This window comes from Oncorhynchus mykiss, chromosome 17, assembly GCF_013265735.2.
Source record: "Oncorhynchus mykiss isolate Arlee chromosome 17, USDA_OmykA_1.1, whole genome shotgun sequence".
NCBI lineage: Eukaryota > Metazoa > Chordata > Actinopteri > Salmoniformes > Salmonidae > Oncorhynchus > Oncorhynchus mykiss.
The window spans coordinates 71695498-71705944 of NC_048581.1; the positions used below are offsets into that span (position 1 = coordinate 71695498).

Below are 10447 nucleotides of genomic sequence, written 5' to 3' on the forward strand. Positions count from 1 at the left end.
TGTGTCCCACTATTGTCCCACTATGTGTCCCACTATTGTCCCATTATGTGTCCCTGTAACGAACCTCTTCTTCATCTGAGGAGGAGTAGGAAGGATCGGACCAATATGCAGCGTGGCAAGTGTCCATGTTAATTTATTAGACTGAACACACAAAGCAAAATACTAAAGTGAATGAAAGAAACGAAACAGTTCTGTCAGGTGAAACACACAAAACAGAAAAAAACTACCCACAAACACCAGGTGGGAACAGGCTACCTAAGTATGGTTCTCAATCAGAGACAACGATTGACAGCAGCCTCTGATTGGGAACCATACCAGGCCAAACACATAGAAATACAAACATAGAACAAAACATAGAATACCCACCCACATCACACCCTGACCAAACAAAAAAATTGAAAGCAATGCAAAGCAATCTAAAGTCTACTGCGTGACAGTACCCCTATTGTCCCATTATGTGTCCCACTATTGTCCCATTATGTGTCCCACTATTGTCACATTATGTGTCCCACTATTGTCACATTATTGTCCCACTATTGTCACATTATTGTCCCATTATGTGTCCCACTATTGTCCCATTATGTGTCCCACTATTGTCCCATTATGTGTCCCACTATTGTCCCATTATGTGTCCCACTATTGTCCCATTAAGCGTCCCACTATTGTCCCATTATGTGTCCCACTATTGTCCCATTAAGCGTCCCACTATTGTCCCACTATTGTCCCACTATGTGTCTCACTATTTCTTTCCCTTTCTCTCTTCTCTCTCTCTATCTTTCTCTCTCTTCCTCCCTCAATGTGAGCACACACTGTTGCTGCTTCTGTACATTTCCTGTACCGCCCCCTGTAGCCCCTCTGCAGATGTGCTGATGCCTTCCTCCACCCCCCCCCCCTCATTTCTCATACTACTTTCCTCTCCTAGCTCTGACAGAAACTCACTTAATGGTCTTCAGAAATGTATTTCTTACCCAGAGTCCTTTTCACAAACACAGTTCAAACCAAACTGCCCTCAGTGCTGGTTCCTTTTGAAACTCCCTGCTCTTTGAATCCTGGCTTTTTGAAGAGAATGACCTCTGCATCTCTTTCTCAGAAACCCAGACTCACACACGTACACACGCACACTCTCACACTCAATCTCTCTTTCCCTCTCTCTTTTTCTTTCTTTCTTTCTTTCTCTCTCTTCTCTTCCTCTTCATCTCTCCACTGAATGTGATTAAGGCTTTGTAAGCAGATGTGGAGTGGGTCAGTAGGTGCTTGGACTTTGCCAGGAAGTTGCTCACATGTCTGGTTTTAATGGGCAGCATATGGAGAGGATGACTGATGAGTGGTGAATCGTGATGACAGGTGCTGAGTCATCTGTCGCACTGAGCCCCAGTGCACAACAGGCCAAATCAAAGGACACCTTCAACCCCCTCACACACACACGCACACAGCGCACACACACAGCACACACACAGCACACACACAGCACACAACCTCTGAAGTCTTACAGGTTGACCACACATTGCACAGCACCAGGTGTCTCAGTTTCACACTCTTTACTTTGCTATTTTGGATTCTCTCATCTCCTCAGCTTGCCTTGTGTCTACACACACCCACTCAGTCACACAATATAGAAAGCATCTTGTTATTTAGTAGGAAGTAATTATGTTTTTGAGCAACATGAGACATATGGCTTAGGATTTAATGTTCTTCATGTTCATTGAATGTTCTTCTCTGGTTAATAATGAGAGGGGGAATAACTACAAACTGGCCTCCGGATTGCTTATTCAAGAGCGGCCTGTACATTTATTTACCTTGCCTGGGGCAGAAAAAAATCTATTTGCTTCCACTTATGCAGGGAAGATAGTGTTCTTTGGTCATGTTTATTCATTCTATTGGTTGGGGAACTATAACCTACTGCACATAGTGATAAGACAACCTTTCTCCATCCATCTCACATGTGCTCGACAAACACAAACAGTCTGTACCCCTCCTATCAAAGTAGTGTCTCTGGGCTGGGGGTCAATCCAGCTCATTTATACTGAGGAGATTATTTTGTGTAATTGGGCCTTTTGAGGTAACGACACCCTATAAATTGGAGATGAGAGATCTAGATGATGCAGGGCCCAAATGTATTGCTATTCCATGGCAACTGCCTCCCGCAATAAGGTCGCGGAGGAGGTGTTTAATTAGACCAGCATGGCCGTCCCAGAGGAGGGGCTTTTTATTACCTCAATATGTCATAGGAATGCATCAGCAACCAACATGCCAACTGCCGAAGAGAGACAGCGAGAGAGAGAGAAAAAGAGCTAGAGCCCGAGAGAGAGAGAAAGAGAAAGAGAGCTAGAGCGCGAGAGAGAGAGGAAGATACAAAGAGGGAGAGAGAGACAGAGAGAGAGAGTGAAAGAGACCTAGAGCACGCGAGAGAGAGAAAGAGAAAGAGAGCTAGAGCGCAAGAAGAGGAAGATACAAAGAGGGAGAGAGGGACACAGAGAGAGAGTGAAAGAGAGTGAAAGAGATTGAGGAAGCGAGAGTGAGAGGAAGATACAAAGAGGGAGAGAGAGGGAGGGGGTGGCATGGGGGAGCGGGGTTGGGAGAAAGAGAGGAACAGAGAAAGGGAATTGGAAAGAAGGAATGAACTATGTAGTGTAGCTTCTTGCTGTCTTATCACTGAGTTGAGCATTAATTTCATTCATTACTGGTTGGTGTTTTTTGGAGATGGGTGGCCAACTGATCTTTGGGCCAGTGGCCAGCAGAAATTAATGGCATCTGTTCAGTCCTGCCTGTGTGAACGTGGTGCCAATCGAACATGTCTCTTCTTCACAGTAGAATGTTTTTGTTGTTGTCAGCCCTGGCCCTGCCTGTTTGTTACAGTGGATCCCTGTGTTCAGTAACATACCTATACTAATGAGCCTGTCCAGGCCTGGGAGGACTCCTGGGTTGCCCCTAACTGTTATAATTATAGCTCAGTGCCCCTGACACACTCTTTCTAGGGAGTTTTTCCTAGCCACCATGCTTCTTCACCTGCATTGCTTGCTGTTTGGGGTTTTAGGCTGGGTTTCTGTACAGCACTTTGAGATATCAGCTGATGTACGAAGGGCTATATAAAATAAATTTGATTGATTGATTGATTGAGCACTAACACCTGCAGGTGGCCTCTTCACTGCCTGTCTAAAACAGAACTGAACTGATCTGGAGGGATGGTTTTTGAGAGAAGAGCTGTGTGACAGGTGCACACATCCGATTTCTAGCTATCCCAAGGTCACTAAACATTTCAGTATTCTGAATAAGTCTCAGGCAGTGGAGGTAGGCTACTGTCTACCTACAGTGGTGGTGTAAACTCTGGGCTACGATCTGGGTGACACACATAGACACACCCACACACGCACACACATAGCATGTAGGGGGAAGTGATTGATTAGGTTTTTAAAAGTCTGATGTGGACCCACGGCCAGTAATTGGCACAGTGCTTTGTTTTTTTTTGTATTCCTCCACGGCTTGATCTATGTCCCCTCTCACATTCAGAATGATTTAAGAAAGCAATTTGAGAGCTCAAGTAGCTGCGGGGTGGGAGAGCAACAGGCAGAGTTGTTCTGTGATTTTCTCAGACACTAGAGGTCAGTGTTGCTCCACTGTTGAAGTTTCAGGGCAGCGTTATCTGAGCTGTTTAAATTCTCATCTGACTGTTGCCCAGTAACTAAGCACTGCGGTTGAGGCTGATTGAGCCAGGGCTGATGGCAGTCTGACAGTCTCTGGTCACTCCCTGCACAAAGCTGAGGTTAGACCAGCTGGAGGGCTTGATAAACTGGGTGACTGGAGCAGTTATCTTCAGATACATTATGTCATGCATAATCTGATTCATCAACTACGTATTTAGTGATAATAAAATAATATTGTTTTTTTTGTATTACAATACATAATGAAATGTTTGATAAAGGATCAATAAATAGATTGAATGTGTGTGGACTGAAGAATATCTACTACAAAAGTAGGCTTGTGTGAAAAGTGATGCAAAAGAACACTGAGAGAATCATATTCAGGGAATATTTTTTAAAACATTTTATGTTTATTTGAAAAAATTGAACATTTATGTAACTAGGCAAGTCAGTTAAGAACAAATTATTATTTACAACGATGGCCTACCCCAGCCAAACCCAGATGACACTGGGCCAATTGTGAGCCGCCCTATGGGACTCCCAATCAAGGCCGGGTATGATACAGCCTGGAATCAAACCAGGGACTGTAGTGACGCCTCTTGCACTGAGATGCAGTGCCATAGACCGCTGTGCCACTCGGGAGCCCCCATGGAATACGAAGGGGTGAGAGGTTGATATGTGTCAATAGGATTTTGACATGGTGTAAAAATGAAGAAACAAACACACATGAAATGATGAATTCATATTGTGCTGTAAATTCCCCCTCCTCCTTCCTCCTCTGTATTGATTGCTGGACGTGTTGTTGTTAACATTTAGATTTGATTACTGCTGACATGCAGGCCAGGGCTGAAACACAGGCTGGTAATGACTGGATGCACCCTGCATATTAAATATAGAATGGATCCTGCAGGAGTAATTAATATCGCACTGTGGTGATAGATTTCCTGGCAGAAACTGACAATCAGATTTGCATGGCTAGAAAGTTCCTTACATGGTTAAATGAATCCTTACTTCCTCCTCTCTCTGTTTGATGGGTTTCTGACTCGGTCACAGTTGTCTTTAGGGTCTCAAGCTAAAACTAGGTGTTGAAATTTGAGTTTTTTTCACCTTTTCACAGTTAAGAGGAAGGCATTCTGGTAATTTCACAGTTGTGGCTGGGAATAGTGGAGGCATGCATGGGGGACATTGGGTCTGTAGTGTTGTTGATACCCTTGACACAGGGCTTTTCTTTCGCTTTACGGCATGGTGCCTTTGCTTAAGTGTGAAGCTCTTGCTTTTTACAGGTCCTGGTGTTTCTTGTTGCGTGCCATGGCCCTGTTAGAATATTCCAGGCCATTCTGTGTGGCTCTGGAGGGAATCATTCTTCTGTACCTCATGTTCCATTTGACACTGGATTGTGTTCCTCCTCTTCTATCACCTCAGCTCTCCAGAGATTCCATTGTGGTTTCTCAAAAATCATTCCACTTTAAAAGGTGTCAGTTTAGTTGCAGATTATAATGCAGTCAAGATGTTGGAGAGGATATTGACCTTGCGGTAAACATGACTATGACATGACCACTTATTTTATCATAATACTGTATATTGCTATATTTCAGCAATGTCAGTATCATCGCTGTCTTTGACCGCTTGTTATTATATTAAAGCTGTTATTACCTAGTTATACATCAAACATCTTGGAAGGTCATTTAGTGTGTAAGAAATCCTCAGTATAGTCCTTAGAATAATGTCATAAATAATGCTCTTTTCTGTAAATATGCGCTTCGAAAAATATAGCTACCACAGTGCCTCTGAAAAGATGAAGTGTTCTTGGTGCTGAAAACATGCCCTTGAATCATCTCTCCTGCATAATAATCCCTCTCTGAAATAACATTTAAACCCTTATGCGTGAAATATCAGGTGTTTGTGTCCATAGCTCCTGTAATGCATCTTTGTCCTTTTTTTTGGCCCCTGCAGATGAGATGACTGATTCTCCTGCATCTGGGTTCTTCTCATAGTCTGTGTCATTTCCAGGCCAGCGCTCCCCTGGGAGACCCCCCTGCCCCGGGTCTGACACACATAACACATAGGCTCTGTCACCACTGCTTATTTTAGAATGGCCTCCTTGGCTGCATGCGAGAAGTTGAACTTCATGTAAATCATATTAATACATTTGCTCCAAAGTTGCTCTAAGGATTTGGGCATGCTCTGGTGAGAGACTGACAGTAATGCTTATGTTCTGCAGGGGCTACATCCACAGTCTGCTGGCTCTGCTGTTTGTGTTGGAGAGAAATGGATATAAAGGGGGTCACTATCAATTCTGAAAGATCACAGAGAATATTTGCTGCAGGACATTGGAACAAAGCTGTAGTGTAGGGTTTACAAGGTTGTTTATCAGTGTGTGTGTGTGTGTGTGTGTGTGTGTCTGTGCATGCGCATGTAAGAACATATTTTGGTGATGTTCAGTTACCCACAAGAAACAAAAACAGGGATTGTATTTGTTCCATTTAACTCCTGCTGCTTGCTCAATAGCTCTCTCCACTGTCTTCATGTCCTCCATTTCAGCCAACACCTGGGTCCCCATCATAAAAACAGAGAGGGAGGGGAAAATGGAGGGAGAAAGCGAGGGATCAAGAGAGAGGATGAGTGAGTGAAAGAGAGAGACCGAGACAGGGAAGAGGCAGAGAAAGAAAGAGAGAGATAAATAAACAAAGAGCAAGCGGGAGGAGGAGATAGAGATGATAGATGAGATGAGATGATGAAAAATAAAATCCTTTGTCTTCACTTTAAGCACAGCTCAGTAGCTGGGCCAGCCATTGATTAGAGTGTGAGGTAATGTTAATGTGATCAATATGTGCCGAGCTGATAAGGATGTTCACAGAAAGTGAGGCTGTCATCTTCCTCCCTCACATCGCCTGGCCTCGCCACATAGCCAAGGAGGGGGAAGTAGAGGAAGAAGAGAAGAGGTGGATGAAGGGAGAAGAGGAGAAGAGGAGGAGAGGAGGAGACTGGCCTATCTTTATCTCCACCATGAGCTAATTGCTCCAAGAGATCAAAGAGTCTCATCGTTAGGGAGGTACTGGATAGAGAGTAGAATGATGATGTCACTAGCTTATGTAACCCTCTCACCACGACTCCAATAGATCAGCACAAGGAGAGGGAGAGGTTTTGGATGGTTGAGGGGCAGCTTTTGGGGAACTGTGGGGAATCTTTGATGGTTGGTTGCCTGGTGGTTGGGAGCTTGGCCCGGTGGGCGGTGGCCAAAACGGATCCCCGTTTTGACTTGGTGGGAGAACCCTTTGGCGAGAATGCCAAGAGTGTGCAAAGCTGTCATCAAGGGAAAGGATGGCAAAGGGTGGCTGTGTAGTAATCAATACGTTTTTGGTTACTACATGATTCCATATGTGTTATTTCATAGTTTTGGTGTCTTCACTATTATTCTACAATGTAGAAAATAGTAAAAATAAAGAAAAACTCTGGAATGAGTAGGTGTTCTAAAACTTTTGGCCGGCAGTGTAACTATCTACACTTTATAGAAAATGTGCTCTTTTAGTATTTCTCCAGCTGGTTTCCTGAAAAAGAAAGCCTCCATTTCTATGTCAAAGATAATAAAACACTGTAGTAAATACTATAGTAATGTCTGCAAAAACACTACAGTAAATACTACAGTATAGTAAAGTCCGCAAAACACTACAGTAAATACTACAGTATAGTAAAGTCCGCAAAACACTACAGTAAATACTACAGTATAGTAAAGTCTGCAAGAACACTACAGTAAATACTACAGTATACTACAGTCTGCAAGAACACTACAGTAAGTACTACAGTATACTACAGTCTGCAAGAACACTACAGTAAGTACTACAGTATTGTAAAGTCTGCAAAAACACTACAGTAAATACTACAGCGTACTACAGTCAGCAAAAACACTACAGTAAATACTACAGTATAGTAAAGTCCGCAAAACACTACAGTAAATACTACAGTATAGTAAAGTCCGCAAAAACACTACAGTAAATACTACAGTATAGTAAAGTCTGCAAGAACACTACAGTAAATACTATAGCACATACTACAGTCCGCAAAAACACTACAGTGAATACTACAATAAAGGCTGAAAAAACACTACAGTGAATACTATAATATTTATACCATGTTATGGTATACTATAACACTTTTATGTGGGTAACCCTTGCTGCAATGCTGGAAAGCTATAATCTCCACAGCAGCAGGCGATTTCAGGTCAATTCGACAGATAGATGTTTAACTAGACTTTCTCTGGACTTGTTACAGGTTAGTAAAATGAAAGATGCACTATGCAGAATTCGCTCCGCCATTTCCTGGTTTCTAAAATGTAATTTGCCTAATTGTTCACCTAATTTCAGTTTCTGTGACAAAACAAGAAAGTATAGTGTAGAGCCCTCAAACTCTGGACTTCAAAGACAGTTCCACTGTGTTTTTTCATTGTTCCCCTCGAATCAGGCACTGATTTAGACCCGGGACACCAGTTGTGTGCAATTAAATATCAGGAATGTTGGCAGTTGATGTTACTCTTCAATAACACAGACCCAAAGCAAATCAGGGGGAGAAAAAAAGGTTTATTCAAAGATAAAACCAAGTCATAGATGTTGTGCTGAGAAGTAGATGTTCATTCTTCCCTATCCTCAGTGATTCTTTCCATAGAACAAAGAGGCAGGATATAGTTTTATATCCGAACCCTAGCCTGTGGTTGACCAATTAGAATTCCTTGCAATAAAACTGTTTCAGGCTCAATGCCTAGACAAATTCCTCCCATGTCTCTGACCCATTGATCATTAATTCCCTATTACAGAAATACCACTATTTCCATTGATCATTAATTTCCTCTTGACCTTTAATCTTCTGCGTTGTGTATTTATCTTCAAAATATTCTTACACTCCCCCTAGACCATTTTAAAAATACATATACTTAAATATGTATTCCTAGAAAATAATAGGAAACATGAAAATATAGGCAGTATAAAAAACATTAGCAGTAAGCATAAAATCATTCACATTTAAACACCTTGCTGTCACGCCCTGACCGTAGATTGCTTTGTATGTTTCTATTTTTTGTTTGGTCAGGGTGTGATGTGGGTGGACATTCTATGTTTGTATGTCTAGGTTTTGTATTTCTATGTTTTGGCCGTGTATGGTTCTCAATCCGGGACAGCTGTCTTTCGTTGTCTCTGATTGAGAACCATACTTAGGTAGCCTGTTTTCCCTCTGTTAGTTGCGGGTGGTTATTTTCTGTTTAGTGTTGGTTGCACCTTGCAGAACTGTTTCGGCTATTCTTTTGTTGTTTTGTATTTGAGTGTTCAGTTCAGTATATTAAAGACGAATACGTACCTCGCTGCATTTTGGTCTGACGATTCCTCTTCTTCTTCCGATGAATGCCGTGACACTTGCATTTCTATAAAACACAAAGGGTATATTTTACTTGCTGCTACAATAAGAAATACATTTCAAACAAAGTTATAGACAATAAGTATTAACAGGTGTAATGATGATGTCCCTTACAACTCCTACCACATCCTGTATTAGGGTGCACACATCCTCAAGGGTGCGTACTCAGCCCCCTCCTGTACTCCCTGTTCATCCATGACTGCATGGCCAAGCACGCCTCCAACTCAATCATCAAGTTTGCAGACGACACAACAGTAGTAGGGTTGACTACCAACGATGATGAAACAGCCTACAGGGAGGAGGTGAGGGTTCTGGGAGTGTGGTACCTGGAAGACAACCTCTCACTCCAAGTCAACAAAAAAAAGCAGATGATTGTGGACTTCAGGAAACAGCAGAGGGAGCACCCCCCTATCTACATCGACAGGACCACAGTGGAGAAGGTGGAAAACTTCAAGTTCCTTGGCGTACACATCACTGACAAACTGAAATGGACCACCCACACAGACAGCGTGGTGAAGAAGGTGCAACAAAGCCTCTTCAACTTCAGGAGGCTAAAGAAATGTTGCTTGTCACCTTAAACCCTCACACATTTTTACAGATGCACAATTGAAAGCATCCTATTGGGCTGTATCATCACCTGGTATGGAAACTGCACTGCCCGCAACCGCAAGGCTCTCCTGACGGTGATGCGGTTTGCCCAACGCATTAACTGGGGCAAACTACCCGCTCTCACTTAATAATGTTAACATATCTTGCATTACTCATCTCATATATATATATATATATACTGTTTTTTCTATACGATTCTACTGTATCTTAGTCCGTTCATATGTATAACTCATTCCTACTTAGATTTATGTGCATTGGCTATTTGTTGTGTAATTTGTTAGATATTACTGCACTGTTGGAGCTAGAAGCACACGCATTTCGCTACACCAGCAGTAACATCTGCTAATCACGTGTATGTGACCAATAAAATTGGATTTGATTTGATTTTGATTAGGAGGAAACTCACAAAATAAATAATTGTCTGCAAGACAATAATAATCAATCGTCCTATTGGCAAGGTAATCGTTCACAGAGTCCTTTAAAAGTTACCAGCTCTTCCACACTGGTATCAGTCCCACATAGACAACTATCAGAACTTACGTTCAGTCTGCCGGTAGTGAGGAATTCTTCTTCCGTTCAACTGGTTGATAAGGACTTCTTTAATGAACACTTCACTGGTGATCATGTATCATTTCAGGTACAGGCCTTGGGTCAAGGAATATTGCTTCAGCTTCAGACGACAGATTATCATAACCTGTAACGAAGGAAACAAAAAAGTGAAAGTAACATGTCCTAGTTTCAAGAGAAATTGACATTTCACCTAGATATCCCTAATATGACGACTGCGGTGTACAACATAG

The 10447-nt window shown here is 42.3% G+C and overlaps 1 non-coding gene across 1 annotated transcript; it reads left to right on the forward strand.

Moving 5' to 3' along the window:
* The first annotated feature begins 7147 nt into the window (after positions 1–7147).
* Positions 7148–7204, forward strand: LOC118940657. The gene has a single exon (XR_005037244.1). It is a non-coding gene; the product is annotated as a U7 small nuclear RNA (small nuclear RNA).
* Positions 7205–10447: the final 3243 nt, after the last annotated feature.